The sequence below is a fragment of the Danio rerio genome, chromosome 17 (genome assembly GCF_052040795.2).
Source record: "Danio rerio strain M-AB ecotype USA chromosome 17, GRCz13ab, whole genome shotgun sequence".
In the NCBI taxonomy this organism is placed as follows: domain Eukaryota; kingdom Metazoa; phylum Chordata; class Actinopteri; order Cypriniformes; family Danionidae; genus Danio; species Danio rerio.
The window spans coordinates 49,972,323-49,991,986 of record NC_141037.1 but is presented as its reverse complement, the minus strand read 5'-3'; the positions used below and the strand labels follow the sequence as shown (position 1 = coordinate 49,991,986).

Sequence of the window (19,664 nt, the reverse complement as noted above, 5' to 3'; positions counted from 1 at the left end):
TGGTAGGGGGCCTTACAAGACAATGTGCCCAGGGGCCCCTGAGTTCTTAATCCGGGCCTGACAAAAGCTCTTCTTGCTGGCTGATCTCCAGAAATAAACAAAGTGTTCTCCAGTGTTCTTCAAATCAATCTCCTCTGTTTCTATGCGAGTCTCCTTCTACTGCTCCACTCCAATCGACAAGAGACTTTAAAGACATCTTCCCATTCATCTAGCCGACTATGACATCCAGATTCCTCCTAGCCTGCATCCTAAGATACCTCAAGCTGGTGCATCTTCGCAGAGACCCTCCAGGCAGTCAAGATATGCATCCAGATCCATTTCAGCAGGTACCATTTCCATCACATCATCTAGATCTTATAGCAGTGCCCACCACAGACTTTCCAGACATGAACTTTCTGATCTCTAATCTGCCATGTTGGAGGAAAGACTAAAGACTATCGACTTGGAAGAACTGCAACAGCAGTTTGAAGAGCATGCCATTGTAGATAGAGTGTGAAAGACTCGATACACAGAGAAGCACAGTATATACAGGAACAAGCCACTAAGGCTAGAGAGTCATTAGCTAAGCAAGTAGATACCAGACGTCATCTAAAAGAGGTACAAAACGAGCTTACAGCTGCTAAATATGTGTGTGAACTTTTTAAACAGGAATCGCAAAATGTCAGTGACACGTCAACAAAGTCCAGCCTAGCTGTTGATCCTCTGTCTGAGGTAAGCCTGCAAGATGACAATGCTGTAAACCTTACGCCCCATTAACACGGGGCTTCAGCGTCAACACTTGACAAAGGGCATGTCTGAAGTTGAGGCTGACACGATTATCATAGCAGCATCAGCCAATGAAATTAGTCAGCAATAGGCCACTGTCTAAGCTGGTGTATTTGCATACAGCGATCTGATTGGATGACACTTCTGTCGGCGCTTGAAAAGTTGAGCAAGTCCCAACTTCTGCAGCGAGCAACGACACTGAAGCGACACCGACGGATTCACAATGCAGTTCGGCAACACCTGACGTCACCCATTCACAGTGAATGGGAAACATTGAAGTTGACGCCCCGTGTGAATCGGGCGTTAATGCGTCAGTACAATTAATGCCTAGTCACTCTACTCCTTGTCACATTTCCTTTATACCTGAGTCCTCAGTAAAGCATTATTGCATTGTCCTACCTGTCACAAACAGTGCAGTTCACGCAGCCGAACCTGTTGATTGGTGTCATCTTAACTTCTAATATAACTCAACCCAACACAGTTACAAAAGTCATTAGCTTCATTAGGTACCATACCGCCCACCATAATGTCAAGTCTATATTATGTTGCTCCTTTGACAGTTGATTCATCTGTTGTAAATGAGCCAAAACATTGTGCAGATAATTGTACTACCTATAGTCAGGTACCATCCGTCAGTGTCCACAACATAGTTCCATCACCTGCAACTGTAACTGTGGGATCTCCCATACAAGTACAATGCTACCCCTCTATGCATAATGGGACATGTGCGCCGGACACTGGTCCCTTACCTGACACCTCTAATATTCGGTCAGGGTTGTATCCCTCCCTAGCCCAATTACCCAGTCTTGACATGTTAGCTGCTTCTACCTATGGGGTCCCTAAGCCAGCTATTCCACATTTAGACACTGGAAGAGAGAGTAATTTTGCCTTATTAAAGATGGCCTTAGAAAATGTAATGAATAAATCAACCTCGTCTGAGTGAACATAACAAATATCAGGTCCTTCTAAGTCATTTAAAACTCGCCAGTGCTCTGCAGTTAGCTAAAGCATATATGTTTGACCCTAGGCCATAAAATATGGACAGCCATGACAACTGGTCCAATAAGAACTGTCATACTGAACGCCCCCACAGTCATGTTTGGTGATGCAGAAGCCTTATAGTTTCTCCTATTGATATAGTGTACAACCAAGCACATGTGGTCAGAACACAAACAAGTCACAGGTAATAAAGTATTAAGCGTTCTCCCAAAGTAAAGTCTGTCTAAGCCTGGTCTAAGCAAAATGCCAGCGGGTTCTGTAGCTCCACTCACTCTCTGCCTCTTTGCCCTTGTTTGGTATCCCGCGGTGGGTGCTATGTCGCGCGAATAAAATGTTGACGCTTAGCTGCACCTATTGCACATACCCACTCTGATTGGGACCCAGTACTGGAGAGTACAGTCAAGGGTTCCATTTACATGAATAACTGTCTCCATAGCCTTCAAACTGTTGCTGTGGCTAGAGCATTAGTAGACAACCTATGGCTAGTTTTGCTCACCTGTGGATTTGAGCTCCGTCAATGGGCCAGCAACAAACCAGAGGTCATTCAGCATATCCCTTCTGATGCTAGATCTACCAATAGCGACCTCTAATATCTACACATCTAATAGCTAGATCTACCAGTACTGACCTTGTTATCATTATTAAATATTGTTTATTTATTTTATTTTTTTGAAAAGTCTACTTTTACAATTTGACACATGCAAACCACTGCAGAAATGTTCTAACCAACAGGCCCATGTCATATACAGTACTGTACAGATATGTATATAATAAATAACCAACTATAAATTACGAAGCATTAACGTATGCTATTTTTGTTGTTTTCACAAGCTTAGGAGACGTAACATAAATTCCGCTTTTAAATAATAGGTCACCTATAGCTTTCGTCATGAGACTGTGTTCAAAATGACATCAATGTTTTCAAAGTGCACTGCGAAGGGAACACAATTGTAAACATAAAGTTCGCTAAAACTGAACTGTAAAAATACTTTGAAAGCAAACTACACCTAAGAAAGATGACTTTGATGCTTTTTTTATTTTTAATCATTCCAAGTTTAAATGTCAGAATGTTCTAAATGAATAGGGCATAGGGGGGGGATAAGTGGGAATAGAACACAGCCAGGAACTATGTTTCTAACTACAGCTCCAGAGATGTAGTTGCAAGTTTGCAGCGCAGTTTGCGAATGTTCATTGAAACAATTGATTTGGAAAATGGCAAATCAACAAACTGTTTGAAATGACAGAACTTGCGACCTTAGTTGGCTAATAATGGTTTTGGGAAAAGTGCCCCAGATCGGATGCCTTGAAACCACTTTACTTAATGTCTACAAAGTGTCTGCTTCTTAGTATGATCCCATCAGTTATCTAATTCTCTTTACAAACCAAAAATACTGGGTCAGGATTTGTAGAAGACCAATCTAACATGGGATGACCCAATCACATCTGAGAGCTTGTTAAGCCAATGGCAGACCTGGTTACAAGAGCTCCAAGGTTTGAATCACATTGCGGTCCCTATGTGTTACAGCCCTACTGAATGGCAGGCAGACAAACTTAATCGGGAATTGCATATATTCCGTGATGCATCCGAACGGGTTTATTGCTCCGTAGCTTACATGCGCACTGAAAATAAACAAGTACATGTGTACATCTCTTTTGTGTTTGCCCGCTCAAAAGTAGCACCTCGGAAACAAATGACAATCCCCCGATTAGAATTGTAGAACTGTAGCTAACATAGTTCAAGAAGAATTACCTGTGGACATCAGCAGCATCATTCTCTAGTCAGACTCAGCTACAGTCCTGCAATGGCTTAAATCTGACTTGTGTAGATACAAACACTTCGTTGGAACAAGAGTGGCCGAAATTCAGTCACTCACCGACATTAATTCATGGAGATATATTGACTCTCCGAACAACCCTGCTGATGTCATAATACGAGGTCAGACTTTAAACAGTTTGACACCACCTTGCCACTGGATTGACGGACCACAGTTTCTATATCAACCAGATTTATGCTGACCTACTTTACCAGCAGATGAAGCAGAACCAGAGACAGAATTTAAAAAGTCAGTAATCTGTCTGCATGTTCTTACTAGTCCAGACACCACCCTCCCTAATGTCAGTAAAGTCAGTACCTGGACTTAACTATTATTGGCCACTTTGACATGCCTTCACAGGGCGGCTACACCTCAAACACAGTCACAAAATGACTCATTAAGTTACATCCTAGCAGAGAAACTTCTCCTAGAACAATCTCAAAGAGATTCCTTTCCGGAAGAGTTTAAAGTTCTTACCGCTAATCGACCATTACCATCCAACAGCAGATTAGCATCTGTATCACCTGAGTACAGTGAGGTCAGTGGACTTATCAAAGTTAGAGGGAGGTTAAGACATGCTCATCATCTGGAACTAGACACGACACCCCATTGTTCTTGATCCACAAAACTACCTAACAAAGCTTCCGATTAAGGATTATGTGTAAAGAATATGGCCGACCAGACACATAAATATTTAGCATTTTATTCCACAACCAGCCAACTTTGCCCAGAGAAGGCTCGAAACCTAATTCCAAGGTATTTACGACCAAAAGGAATGTGCCATGCGGCATTAAACACAGGAACGACTTAGAAAGGACTCTTTAAACTGCTTGTTTAACAGTGACGTTTTCATATAAACTACTCTCTTTATGTTTAATCATATGTTTTGCAAAGTTTCCCTTTCTCTTGTATTAATATGTTTGGTTTTAATACCCCTGCATATAATGTTTAATGGTACCTAGACCGGTATACAAAGAGCTATAAATTTAATATTCCAGGAAGTTAGCTTCTAGTTGGTCAACTTTCCATGGAGGGTGGATCCGAACCTGCCCTATGTAACCTATCAGATAATGATGAGTGAATAATAGCCACAAAACTTCATCAGAACTCTAGGACTCATTCAAACAGTTTTTATTATAAAGTACAAAACCAGTTACTCGTTAAAACATTGCATAAATGGGGCAATTTCAATTAAAAAAAAAGAGAATGTTAAAGTAAGCAACACAAAATAACAAAACATTCAGGGCAAACCTCAGGCCTACAACGGGGCAGGACGAAGTGTGAGAAGATGCAACAGATGAGAAGCTCTTAACTCCCAGTAGCACAGCAATCACACTACAGCAACCACAGCACTCCAAAAATATACACAAATCACCACAAACCATTAAAGGGTCCCACCACCTCACCAGTGCCAGTCACACCCACGGAGGAGACGAGCGGCTGCCCTTTAACACACAAGAGTAACAAAACAAACCAAAGAAAAAGTTACAATAATATTTGTACTCAGCACACAACAAACAGGGCCTTTCACCTAAATCAACAAACAAAAATGGTAACAATAGTCGTGCTAGTCCTGTAACACAAAAACGACTTAATAAATATTTGTAAATATTAAATCTGCATTAAAATAGCTTTGGATAAAATTCAAATACCTTACATAACTGGACCTAACCGAAAGGAATTAAAACCCAACCCAGAGTTTCTTCTTAGAGAACCTATAAAACCATTTTATTTAAATAATCACATTATGTAATAGTAAATATCAAAGTAGCATTTTAAGTTCCTTTTACCTTTTGAATGTAATTCACACAAGTAGCATATCAGTTAAAATCTGCCGACTGTGTCACCAGGCCAATCACCATTAACACAGGTGGGATTCTGAAACACAACACAATAAAGTAACTGTTTACCCCGCCTTTCTTCTCGCATTTCCTACCTCGCAATAAATCCCATGCGTGAGGGCACTTTATATCCTCCGCTACACAGAGCTGATCTAACAACATATTGTTCTAAATGCATGCAATCAAACTTGAAATGATGACATCAAATAAACAAACCGCTCTCCGGACACAATGAACAAGCAAAGTCACAATTACTATAATAGTTAGAGAACAAATTACCTGCTTGATACCCACTTGTTTGTAGCCTCAATGAATGACAACCAAAAGCACGCTATGCTGTTGTGCGTCTATTTATAGCGCGTACTGACACCTATTACGCTACGTTACGCTCTGCTACGGACTTATGGGAAATGTAGTGCCAAGCCCATACGTCGCCCCATCACAATCCACCCCCCTAATCTGAATCGATGTCCCATCGATAAATCATTTCACACCCATGGCCTAAACAAATAACCTTGGGGGCTGCTGGATGGCCTCATCACCGGGACAGCTCTTTGTTCATTACTGCATGCTGACTGGGGAAGGTGGTATGGGTTCCGATGGCATCCTGCAGTAGATCTCTGTGTGCGTCTTGGTTCTGTATCAGACCGAACAGATGTTGGCACCACACTTAAATTCCTGCTTAAATCAGGCTGGGGGTTTCCTATACATTCCTCAGAGCATACATCTTCTGTTGGTTCTACTATAATAAAGATAGGTTCCACGCTCGAATTAGATTTTTCGTCTCTAATTTGAGGGGGCAACCCAGGATCATCTGTAGAACTACAGACCGGCCGCAACTCACATCTGTGTATCCTCTTAACTTCACTACTTCCATCTGCTGGACATATGGAGTATACAGAGCCTAAACCATCTGGACTTCGGACAATCCTATATAAAACTGGATCCCACACATCCTGAATCTTATTTCTGCCCTTGCTTTTGTGTGACTTCCGATACACCAATTGACCTTCTTGCAGAAAATTGTGACGTACCTTTTCATCATTGGGTCGAGCTCGTTGTTCTGCTGCAGCTTTCAATCGGGCTCTAGCACACTTATAAATTTTCTCCAAATTCTCTCGATGTTGCACGATCCAAGGTTCTCTACTAGAATGCAAATCATCCTGGCCCAAGATGAAATCAATTGGTAATTGTGGGTCCTCTCCAAACATCAAAACATATGGAGAATAACCAGTGGACTGATGCTCTGTGGTATTATAAGCGAACACAACTTGTGAAAGAAAATCTGGCCAATGGAACTTTTTTTCAGCAGGAAGGGTGCGCAGTAAATCATGCATTGTCCTGTTAAACCGCTCACATTGACCATTTCCTTGAGGTCTATAAGGAGTTGTGTGGGTTTTCGCAATTCCATATATTTCACACAGTTCCTGGATGACTCTACTCTCGAAGCATCGCCCTTGGTCTGAATGGATTTGCCTTGGCAGGCCAAATAAATAAAACCAACGCTCCACTAATATCCGTGCCACAGTCTGTGCTGTTTGATCTTTGGTTGGTATCGCTTGAGTGAATTTTGAAAAGACGTCCGTCATGACTAGAACATTTTCGGTTCCATTAGATGAGGGTTCTAAAAGTGTGAAGTCGATGGCCAAAATATCCAATGGTCTTTCTGCTTTAAGATGACCCATAAAGCTTCTAACTTTTGGTCGCACATCCTTTGCCAAATTACATCTTTGACACTGCTTACACCAATTTTCAATGAACTTGTACATACCAGGCCAGTAACAACGTGTTCGAACCAAACTGGCCGTCCGTTCCACACCCTGATGGCCATGATTGTCATGCAGACTACTTAAGACTTCATCTCGTAGAGCCTGAGGTAACACCACTTGACGAAACTCTTTAAATCCATCTTGAGCTTGATACCTTCTATACAAGATACCCTCCACCTTTATTAACCGTTGCCACTGACGAACCAGCTCAATCACTGCCGAAGACTCAAAACTTCTCTCCCTTCGCGTTGGAGCCCTCTGACGATCCCAGTACTTAAGAAATTGACCAATCACCGGATCGGTTTCTTGCCATTCCCGCAGGCTGGTTTTCGTCTGAAGAGGAAGGGCAGAAATAGTTCTCACGGTTAATGCCGGATTTTCCTCACTGACACAATGCCTTACTGCCTCTGGGATCGATGTGGTTACAGAAATCTGAGACATTGACTCAGTGTATTGTCTAGACAGTGCGTCTGCATTGCCATTAAGTCGACCTGGCTTATACCTCACGTCCAAATCAAAGTCTGCTAATTGTCCCACCCAGCACTGTTCCAATGCTCCAAGTTTAGCAGTCTGATAGTGACTCAGGGGGTTGTTATCGGTGTACACTATGCACTTATGTCCCAATAAGTAATCTCGAAACTTGTCAGCAACAGCCCATTTTAAAGCCAGAAATTCCAATTTCATTGAACTGTAATTCTGCATATTCCTTTCGGATGGCCTTAGACCTCGACTTGCAAAGGCAATAGGCCTAAGTTTTCCCTGATGGTCTTGAGACAAAACTGCTCCCAACCCTTGATGGCTTGCATCCACTTCCAAAATGAAAGGTTTGCTAAAGTCTGCATAGGCCAGGATTGGGGCACTTATTAACAACTCTTTCAGTGTTTGGAATGCACTCTCACAATTTTTTGTCCAGCTCTTCTTCACACACATCTTTGAAGACTTTCCCTTTTTACTAGAGGAGACTTCTGCGACTAGTCGATTTAGGGGGCCTGCTATGCCCGAAAATCCCTTAATAAACCGTCTGTAATAGCTGGCAAATCCTAAAAATGACCGAAGCTCCTGGACATTTTCAGGCCGCTTCCAATTTGCCACAGTTGCCACCTTATCGGGGTCAGTTCCCACACCTGCAGCAGAGACGACATGCCCTAAATAGGGGACTTTAGGACAAAAGAAACGGCACTTACTGAGTTTAACCTTTAGATTTTGTTGTCGTAAGCGGTTCAACACCAATTCCAAGCGCTGCAGATGTTGATCTACGGAGGAAGAAAAAATAATCACATCGTCCAGGTATAATAGCAGGGATTGAAAACTTTGGTCACCAAAAATCCTTTCCATTAGCCGCTGAAACGTGCTTGGTGCATTACATAATCCAAACGGCATCCTATTAAACTCAAATAGGCCAAAAGGTGTGCAGAAGGCAGTTTTATACTTATCTTCTTCTGCTACCGGAACCTGATTATAACCACTGGCCAAGTCAAGTGTTGAGAACCACCTGGCACCAGTCAGCGCATCCAAAGACTCCTCAATCCTTGGTAATGGAAAAGCATCTTTACGAGTCTTGGCGTTTAACTGGCGATAATCAACACACATTCGTAAGGAGCCATCCTTCTTCTTAACCAGTACTATAGGTGAAGCGTAAGGACTACAACTCTCCCTAATGACTTGGCCATCCAACAGCTGCTTAATGTGATCTTTAACCTCCTCCAACTGACTTGGGGGAAGTCTACGATACCTTTGACGCACAGGGATGTCATCTAATAAGGGGATCTGATGTTCGATCAAAGAGGTACATCCCAAATCCCCATCAGTTTTTGCAAAAATGTCACTATATTTGCCTAAGAGGTCTCTTACCCGTCTTTGTTCTGATTCAGCAAGCCCTTGTAATTCTAAGTTAGTATCAAGTTCTATTGTGGATATACTTTGCTGAGCCTGAACCAAAACGGTGAAAGTGTTCTCCACCCTTTCAAATGAAAAACCCTGAGGTTTTAAGGGGATCATTTCAGCTCTTACTAATGTTCCCAATCTAGCTCGTTGTGGTAGGCTAACAGGAATTGTACTAACATTCACTACTGGAACGAACACCATGCCTTGGCATAAACGGAGCAGGGAAGGGGAAATCAAAACTCCTGAAGGTAAACCATTACATCCTGATTCCTGTGGTTCCAATAATGCAACTGTATTATCATAACCAAACCCTTTTGGGCAAAGTGCTGGTACTAACCTTAATGTGCCTGCTGGAATCTGCACTGGATATTCCGACTGCACTCGCACATGACCAATAGAGTCAGCTGTAGAGGCATTCTCGACTCTCTGGCATTGCAGAAGGGCATTTTTCCATCCTGGTTCTGCCTGTTGAACTAAAGATGCTGAAAATAATCCTGGGCCATACTGTTCGAACAAATCACTGTAGCATTGGCCAATAACATTCATACCCAGCAGACCAGGTGTAGATGCCCTTCCTTGATGCAATGAAGTTTCAACTGGATCTTTAACTACCAGAACGCCTCTTCTTGGGATAGTTTGTCCCAACACCAACATGTCAGTCTCAAAGTATCCTACATATGGGATTTCTAACCCATTTGCAGCCTTCAACTGGAGCCAACTACATTCTTTAAGGGTTTCTTCACCCAACAGTTTAAAATGGCTAAGAAAGAAAGATTCAGTTATGGTAGTCACCATGGAACCAGTATCCAGAAGACAAGGAACAGTAACCTTCCCCATCTGAACAGTCACGCGTGGACACTGCCCAACCATACGTTGTAAAACAGAAGGGCACACTGGAATAGATAGCTTTGAGCCATCACTACCCATTTCTGTTGTCTGGCTCATGACAGCAGAGGGTACTAGTTTAAAGGCTCTTCCAAAGGGGTCTCAACCACATTAACCGTCGGTGACCTAGGTCTAGCGTCAACCGTCCAAGGCTGTCGACAATATCGGGCAATATGGCCGAGCTTATTACAGCGCAAGCACCTTCGAGAATTGGGTTTAGGGGAAGTGGTATTGACATGTTCAGATATAGGCTTAAGTTCATTAAGACACTTGGTAATAACGTCTATTTGCTCTTGTTGACTTCTAAGCATGTCTTTAATTTCACTGAACTCGGATAACTTATCCAACCTGGGTTTTGTTTCAAACTGGACTACCCTACCTTGTGTTCGATTACACCATGGTTGTAACATTGGTGTAGTGGACCCCATTTCTCCTTCCTCCACCCACCGAATTGCTTCACCCCTAACATCTATGAGAGAACAAGAAGGCTTTTGTCTCACAAATCGCTTGAGTTCACGTCGCAATGTTACATCGCTAACATGCTCTACAAACTGATCTCGTAATACTTGATCAGCATTAGGAACACCTAATGGATTACTACTCCGCACTGCCTCCATTAAAGACATTAATGAATGGGAGAAATCCATTAAGGATTCTCCCTCCTGCTGTTTCCTCTCAAAAAAATTTTGCTGGAGCTGCACGAAAGTCAGTTTACCCCGATACATATTCTTTAAAATATTAAAAATCAGTTCAGGTTTTTCCCTCTCAGCAGCAGGACGTAGCTTTATCTCCATCCGTGCTTCCCCTCCCAAATGATCCAGTAAAAACAATGTTTGCTCCGTCTCAGACCAACCTCTCCCCTCAATACACATAGTGGCCTCCTCAATCCACTCCTCCAGACTCACAGCTGAAGGATCAGATTGTCCATAAAAACGTGGGCATTTTCGCTCTCTAGGAACATACAGCACCCTGTTAAAAGAGAATGGAGGAGTATTAGAATTAATGGAGGACGATGGATTGATCGAATGTCCACTTGGTGAGGCTTGACTTCTTAGCTGATCATTCAATGCCTTCATACTACGCAGCTGTTCGCGCAGGTCCATTAATTCTTGCTGCAGATCTTCAGATATTCTGGAACAAACTCAAGCAGAAGTCACAGCAAGCCAACAATGTAGGATTGACTTCTAGGGAGATCAAAACAGCAGTCTTCTTGCACGACTATTGTTACCAGTACATTTACCTATTACTTACCAACAATAAATGGTGAAGCCCCAAAAAAAAAAAAAAAGAGAAAAAAAAAAAAGGTATATAAAAATTATAAATGTATATATATTTTTTAATGACCCTGCCGACTACGCCAAATTGTAACCTATCAGATAATGATGAGTGAATAATAGCCACAAAACTTCATCAGAACTCTAGGACTCATTCAAACAGTTTTTATTATAAAGTACAAAACCAGTTACTCGTTAAAACATTGCATAAATGGGGCAATTTCAATTTAAAAAAAAAGAGAATGTTAAAGTAAGCAACACAAAATAACAAAACATTCAGGGCAAACCTCAGGCCTACAACGGGGCAGGACGAAGTGTGAGAAGATGCAACAGATGAGAAGCTCTTAACTCCCAGTAGCACAGCAATCACACTACAGCAACCACAGCACTCCAAAAATATACACAAATCACCACAAACCATTAAAGGGTCCCACCACCTCACCAGTGCCAGTCACACCCACGGAGGAGACGAGCGGCTGCCCTTTAACACACAAGAGTAACAAAACAAACCAAAGAAAAAGTTACAATAATATTCGTACACAGCACACAACAAACAGGGCCTTTCACCTAAATCAACAAACAAAAATGGTAACAATAGTCGTGCTAGTCCTGTAACACAAAAACGACTTAATAAATATTTGTAAATATTAAATCTGCATTAAAATAGCTTTGGATAAAATTCAAATACCTTACATAACTGGACCTAACCGAAAGGAATTAAAACCCAACCCAGAGTTTCTTCTTAGAGAACCTATAAAACAATTTTATTTAAATAATCACATTATGTAATAGTAAATATCAAAGTAGCATTTTAAGTTCCTTTTACCTTTTGAATGTAATTCACACAAGTAGCATATCAGTTAAAATCTGCCGACTGTGTCACCAGGCCAATCACCATTAACACAGGTGGGATTCTGAAACACAACACAATAAAGTAACTGTTTACCCCGCCTTTCTTCTCGCATTTCCTACCTCGCAATAAATCCCATGCGTGAGGGCACTTTATATCCTCCGCTACACAGAGCTGATCTAACAACATATTGTTCTAAATGCATGCAATCAAACTTGAAATGATGACATCAAATAAACAAACCGCTCTCCGGACACAATGAACAAGCAAAGTCACAATTACTATAATAGTTAGAGAACAAATTACCTGCTTGATACCCACTTGTTTGTAGCCTCAATGAATGACAACCAAAAGCACGCTATGCTGTTGTGCGTCTATTTATAGCGCGTACTGACACCTATTAAGCTACGTTACGCTCTGCTACGGACTTATGGGAAATGTAGTGCCAAGCCCATACGTCGCCCCATCACACCTATATATGCTTAGGACCAAAAGCTACGCCCTGCTCTTCGCACACTCTCTGTTCAAACTCTCCTGGGACCTCTCTTCGCACCCTCTCTTCTCTGAAACACGCGGCCTGGGAGCTCCCCCTCTCTCTCCCAACTCCAAACAACCCCCCTCTCTGCTCCAAAGGCCTCTGTTTTGAAACCTTCTTCAACTCTATACAACTTCCTTAGAGACTCAGAAACCTCCAAGAAAGCAGGCAGAAATCCAGACAGAAAGGGTATATCGCACCGCGCTCGGATATTGCACCGCCCAGAATCCTCTTTGCCGCTTCAACTTGAAACTACAACCTCGTGAGGAACAAAGAGCAACATCAACCACATGCTCAATAATGGGAGCTCGGACATTACGAACAGACCGCAAGTATCACCTTTCTCCCAACATCTTAACTGGTGTAAACTAAAATTCAACCCTAAAGAGACAATAGAAGGGTTATATTAAATTTGATTACCTTTGGTTGCTTGGTTTGTTCTTACAAACTCAGTGGTTTTTTCCCATCATTACATCTTCTCAACCTCTTCACGTTTGTTACTCTCCCCTATGCTTGTATGAATGTGTGTTTGTGTTAGGTGTTACTTTCTGATAAATTAGTCAATAAAGTTTAATTTTGTATAAAGAAAGGTGCCTGTGTATATTAATGACTCTAATGTCTTGAACTTTGATCTTGCTACCCTGCTCAAATTTTATGTTGATAGCATCGCTGAACGATTCATTTGTTCGATCAAAAGAGTCGATTCAGAAGCCCCGTTCAAATGAATCTTCCTCCCGCTAAGCTATTCCGCTATATAATGTTCCAGAAGGTACACGAGCCTTGAAATCTATATCATAACTCACAACATTATAACGGCGGAAAAGGCGTGGGAAGAATAACCTTGAGCTAGTTTACTACAGTAATAATGGTGTAGATATGCGAGCACTTTAATCTACAGTATAATTTGTCACAGATTATTAATGTGGATATGCGTGCAAGTTAATCTATATTATTATTATGATGTGCTACCTGTTTATTTGTGGAGAATAAACAAAGCATGAAATATGTTATTTTACATATGATACATCTCTCATACATCCTGGACCAGAAAGAGTACCCGCTGAGGTGAGAAGAAGATACTGGATTCTGAGAGGAAGGGAGGCCATCAAAACGCATAAATGCCTGTGTACCTGTGTACGCAGAAATGGCGTGCTAAGTCAAAAATGCCTAAGATGGCCAACCGTCTACCTACAAGTCTTCATTCGTACAAACCCCTAATCTAATCCACTAGAATGTTTGGCCCATTCACAGTGATGATTTCTGAAATCCTGCAGCAGCATGCTCCTAAAATGCACCCCTGAAAGAATGTGGAAAATCAGACACAGCTAAAAACGTATCGACGCCGTTTTCAACCTTCATAAAGCACATAAACACAGCTATTTTCTCAATAAAATCAATGTTAGCCATTTAGCAATGAAGCTAAAGTCACCAGACAGACAGAAGCCCTGCCCATTATGCGATTCCGTGTCTATTGTAAAGCGGATTTGACACGCGAATAGCAGGATTATCAGAATTATCCGCACATTCCGCGTCTGATGTTGTCAACGACTCGGTCCCAGTCATTCCCCTCGCTGGCCAGCAGAGGTCATCATCACCAGACTTCTAACATTACGTCATCCCAAAGACTGATTGCCACACACACGTCATGCTCCAATGACAGACTGGGCCCTCTGGGGTGCAAAGGACAGTCACGAATCTCGAACTAGGCACAATGGCTGTGCTTTCCCAGGCTGTTTCAGTGGTAGGGCTGGAGATGGCTTGTCCCCTAGTCCTGCCACTAGACCGATTAGAGGGTGTGACGCGGGCTGATATAGAGAAATAAATCTAATTCTCGGGGCGCACAGTGAGCAGACACAGGTGTCGAGGTCATTTTTCCCAACCCAATCCTCATGCGCTTCCGTCCTCACTACCCTGGCTGGTGGGTACAAGGCTACTCCCCAGGTAGTGCACACCACATGGAAGGGTAAGCCGAGACCCCTGTCCCTCATGTGGCTTATCTGTGTCTCATGACCAGAGCCCCCACCACTGTGGACCATGCCACTTTTGCCCTGCACCATGCTATGAGCCGTGCTGCACAAGGGCGGTTCTTCCCCAGGCTGGATGCACAAGCTCTGCACGGTGACTGACTATGCTCTCATGATTCAAGTCGTTCACCTGTGCCCTGGGAAAGGTTATGGCCACTTTGTAGTCCAGAAATGCCACCCTAGTGAATATGTACACTCAACATGCCCATATCCCAGGCAGGCCTATTCAGTGACACTGTCTGGGATTTTTACCCAGAAATCCTCAGCGGTGATGGAACAGCTGAACGTGATGAGGCACATGCTCCTCGAGAAGACTGCTCCCCCGCAGAGCACATCGTTGCTCCTTGCCAAAGCTTCCTTTCCGCGTCTTCAAGATCTGCTCCACCGCAGGCAGTCCATGTCCTACCTCAGGGTGCTGTTATGGTAAACAGAGAAGCAACTCTGAGGCGGTCTCACAAAAAAAGAGCGGTTTCTCCAGTCTTCAGGTGTGAAAGCCCAACGCTGCCAGCATGGGAGGTGCTGACTTCCAGCTCGCAGCTTTGGTACACTTCGCCACCAGCTTCGTGAGTGCCAGAGAATGGGCTCCTTTCTCTCGCACAACCAGCCCCATCGTGAGATTGTGGGAAGAAGGTAAGAGTCAATCGTTTTTATTTCAGCTTTTCCTCTGGACATGCCGCTTCTTGAGATGAGCACTCCCCATCCCGAAGCTGCCCCACCGAGGTTTGTGTCTGCGATAGCATTGGTTGCATCATTTGTTTGGGCTCAGGCAGCCTGGTTAGCGCTGTAGTGGCTCTTCGGACGGTCAGACTTGGCTTTGTCATATAATTTGTCACATGCCCCCCTCCCCCCCCACCCCAAGCTCACGGGTGTGTATTTCATGGGGGCCAATGCTCCTCCACCCCTGGCTCATGCAAAGAGATTGTGCACCTCCTGGTGAAGGATGCAATCAAGCCGGTCCCTCCAGCCGAGATGGAGAACAGGTTTTACAGCCCGCACTCCATTGTACCCATAACAACACTGGGTTATAACCAATCCTATCTGTGCATCTTTGAACAGTTATCTCCATGGAATGCTGGTCAAAATGCTCATCTGAAAAGCATTGGTTACAGCTATCGACCTAAAGAACCCTCACTTTCATGTCACGCTTCCACCCGCACATACTGTTTCTCGGCTGTGCATTTGGGGGCCGCACAAGGTCATTGCATCCCTGTTCCCGGAGATTTTACGAAGCTCGCAAAAATTGCCCTATGCCTCTTCGGCTTCGGGCATCTGCATTTTTGGCTGTTCATTTTTAGCACAGTCTGGAGTGTTTGTAGATAATGCAGGGGAACCTGGTACTCCAGCACCTTGACCTGTTGGAGTATCAGGTCAATCAAAAAAAGGAAGCTCTCCCCTGGGCGAAGCTCCTTTTTTCTAGCGTTGGGAGCTGGGTACAACTGTTAGACAGTGCACCTTTTAAAAACCAAGTCTAATTCTGTCGGCTAGAACACAGTGGTCACACTGAAGTTTTCAGAGACTCCTGGGGCATATGACATCGGCAACTGCTTCGCGCCACTCAGATTGTTCATATGAGACTACTTCAGCACTGGCTTCACAATTAGGTCCCCAGATGGTCAGTGGCCATCACCACGCTGTGTCGCCACACCTTCAGTCCCTGGATGTGTTAACAAGCATGCAGCAACCAAGTTGCATTGACATCAATTGCCGGGAGCTGTTGGCAGGGTTTCTTGCTCTCTGCTGGTTTTGACTGGTGGAGGAGGGGGAAAACATGTGCTGGTTAGCACAGCTGCGGAAGTGTATATCAACCATATGGTAAAATCTGCCGCATGCTGTTCATTCTCTCATGGCAGCTCGCACTCTAAGGAAAATGGAGACTACACCTCAGCGTAGCGAGCTGTTTTGGGCGCATTTCCACGCACTTTCGGAACCTGCAAGCACTACCTATGGAGGAGGCAGACCCAGCCACTTTTCATTGCTGTGTTCTGTTCGCACACTGCACTTAAGTGACTGCACTTAGAGGATTCCACTCTAAGCTGCTTCTTCTTTGTTATGTTTGGCAGACGGGAAGTGCCAAATCCAAACAGAGGTTGGTCCACTGGATAGTGGATGCCATCTTCCTATCTTATCAGTGCCAGGGTGAGCCGCGTCTCCCAGGCACCTCTCTAATAGACATCTGTAGAGCTGCGGGCTGGGCAACACTTAATACAATTTTGAGATTTTATAATCTTCGAGTGGAGCCGGTTTTCTTACGTGTTCTGGATAACCCCAGTGAATAAGGAAAGTCTGTTTGCTGTTGAAACACGCTTGCTGCGCCTTTTTGTCAAACACGGAGATTACTTGTGCCCATTTGGCGAACTCTACAGAGTTCCTCTAAGGCCCACAGCATCTGACTCAGTGGAGGAGTCGGGCACCTGGCCCATTACGTTATTGGCATGCCTGCTTGGCCAGTCCACATTCTAGGGTACTGTGCCTGCCATGCCCGATCCTCGTTGTTGATCCCATATGCTTCCACGTTGGAGGGCTGCGTCGATGGTGATGTTGCGCTCCTGCTGGAGCCTGGCAAAGGTGCAAGGTTCAACCACTGTGGCGTTTTCCATACATTTCCTTATAGTGGAAGTTTTCCCCATAGCATTGGAGTTCCATTACCACTGGGAAAAAAAAACATTTACTACGTAATCCACATTCCCCGAGGGGGGAAACAGAAATGCTATGTTCCTTAGCCACAATGGTTGCGCCTTAGCTGTAGTTCAGCTTCTGGTGCCAAAAAGTGATACGCATCTCACAGCTTTATACTCAACTAATTGAAAGGGCTGTCAGCTGCGTGGTATATCTAGGAAATAGTTCTAAACAATAAACTAAATAAAAATACCTCTTTAAAAATTATAATATATAATTTTAAATGTTTTATAAAGTTGATTTGATTCAACTTTAAAAAATTAAGGCTGTACCTAATTTATTAAGATGTACTTGTCATTACTGAGTTGTGTTTCCCAGTTTCTCCGCATACTCCATGCTAGGGCTGCTTGATTTTGGAAAAAATCATAATAACGATTATTTTGGTCATAATTGTAATCACGATTATTAAAAACGATTATCAATTAAAGTCAAAATCATTAGCGCTCCTGAGAATTTTTTTTAAATAACTATTTCCCAAATCATGTTTAACAGAGCAAGGAATTTTAACAGTATTTCCTATAATATTTTTTTTCCTAAAGAAAAGCTTATTTGTTTTTTTTATTTAGGCTAGAATAAAATCAGTTTTAAATATTTTGAAACCCATTTTTAGGTCAATATTATTAGCCCCCTTAAGCAATATATATTTTTGATTGCCTGCAGAAGAAACTACTGTTATACAATGACTTGCCTAATTACTCTAATTCAGTCTTTGAATCGCACTTTGAATCTGAATGCTTGTATTTTAAAAATAGTCTAATATTATGTGCTGTCATCTTGGCAAAGATGAAAGAAATCAGTTATTAGAAATTAGTTTTTAAAATTATTATAATCAGAGTTAAGTTGAAAAAAATCTTCTTTCCATGAAACAGAAATTGGGGAGGAAAAGGGTCGCTAATATTCAGGAGGGCTAATAATTCTGACTTTAATTGCATATATACAATTATTTTCCACCCTGCAAAGGAAAGAGAAATAAATACAATACAATAAAAATATAAAACAAACTGTGCTTTATCATCTTCACTGTAAGAAAAACACTTTAGCAACAAAAGTCCGTCAGTCAAAAGCACTGAGGGATTTTCTCGTTTTGTTGTTTGATTAATCATAAAAACAGGCGGCAACAGGAACATTGCGCGCTTTCACTTTAAGTTTTTCTTTCACGTCTTTCGATTCTCAACTTGTATGTTTATTACACAAATTAGGGTTAATATGAATAATCACTAAACACCGTGTTTTGACACCTATTTGACCATTAAAGCGCTCACGTTAAGATGACTTTAGATGTGTGCGCTGACTGCGCTCTGCTCGTCTCAGTGTGCGAATGAGACCGCATGCTTCTGTTTGTGCGTAAGCATGCAGTCTTTCGCACTGCTAAGTTAATAATCGTTTATCTCGATTAATGGTTTTTCATAATCGTTTGAAGCTAAAATCGAAATCGGATTTTCGATTAATTGCACAGCCCTATGCCAATCTTTAATCAATCTCAATACATTTTTTTGGAAACTAACTCCCTTGTTCAGTCAGTTCAAGCAGTTCTACCTGTTTGCTGAGCTCAACTGCACACCCCACAAAAAATTATTTACCCATATAAAAATGGTGGCGCCTATTTTTTTAGCCTGCATGCTAAACAACCGGTATTCACAGATCTTAGGTCTGGTGGGAGCAAACTGTGGCGACTGACCACTTTTCTCCTCCGTGTTTCCTCTGATGTTGTTAACCGCGTCAGAATCTCCACACATGCTCTTCTTTCTGTCATTAACCCGCGGAGAAGCACCACATTGTCACAAGTTTAATGATGTAAAGAATGGAACGCCTCAAAAAATCCGATCTGCCTGTTTACATGAGTCGCAATGTCACATATCTGATCTATATCTGATTTGTTTCCACATATGAAGGAGGCCTGAAACCGATCTCTGAATATCCGAATACATGCATTTTTTTCATGTTTACATGGTCATAGAACAGATCCGATCTGTGTCACATATGAGCAAAAAATCAGAATTGGGTCACATTTAACTGGCAGTGTAAACGGGACCTATTTACCATCCGACAGGCCATCCATCCATTCATTAATCTATCCATCCATGCATCCATCAATCCGAAAAATACCCAACCAGACCATCAGTTTGCAGTCATTGCTGAGGTGTGATTACCATTTCTCCACATGCCCCAGTCTAATCTGCAAAAGACAAAAACAAGAATAATAAAGCTCTATTTGCTGGCTGATCTCCAGCAATAAACCAATTGTTCTCCAGTGTTCTTCAGATACATATTCACCATTCTGCTTGTGAGTCTCCCTCTTCTGCCTGTTGTTGTTCCATTACCTACAATGTAAATAACAGCCACAGACA

The 19,664-nt window shown here is 42.6% G+C and overlaps 1 protein-coding gene across 11 annotated transcripts in view; it reads right to left on the bottom strand.

Moving 5' to 3' along the window:
- The window catches only part of LOC110438063 (uncharacterized), a 74,166-nt gene that overhangs the window by 41,970 nt on the left and 12,532 nt on the right, over positions 1–19,664 (bottom strand). For 5 of the 11 annotated variants that reach the window (XR_015513785.1, XR_015513788.1, XM_087291060.1 and 2 more), the window contains one exon: positions 11,375–11,840. The exons of 2 other annotated variants lie outside the window; for them this stretch is intronic. The gene's annotated coding sequence lies outside the window, so the exon portion shown is untranslated. Of the gene's footprint in view, positions 1–11,374; positions 11,841–11,919; positions 11,983–12,057; positions 12,146–19,664 lie in introns of those variants that run through there. 4 more of the 11 variants (XR_015513789.1, XR_015513787.1, XR_015513786.1 and 1 more) reach the window with 2 other exon arrangements.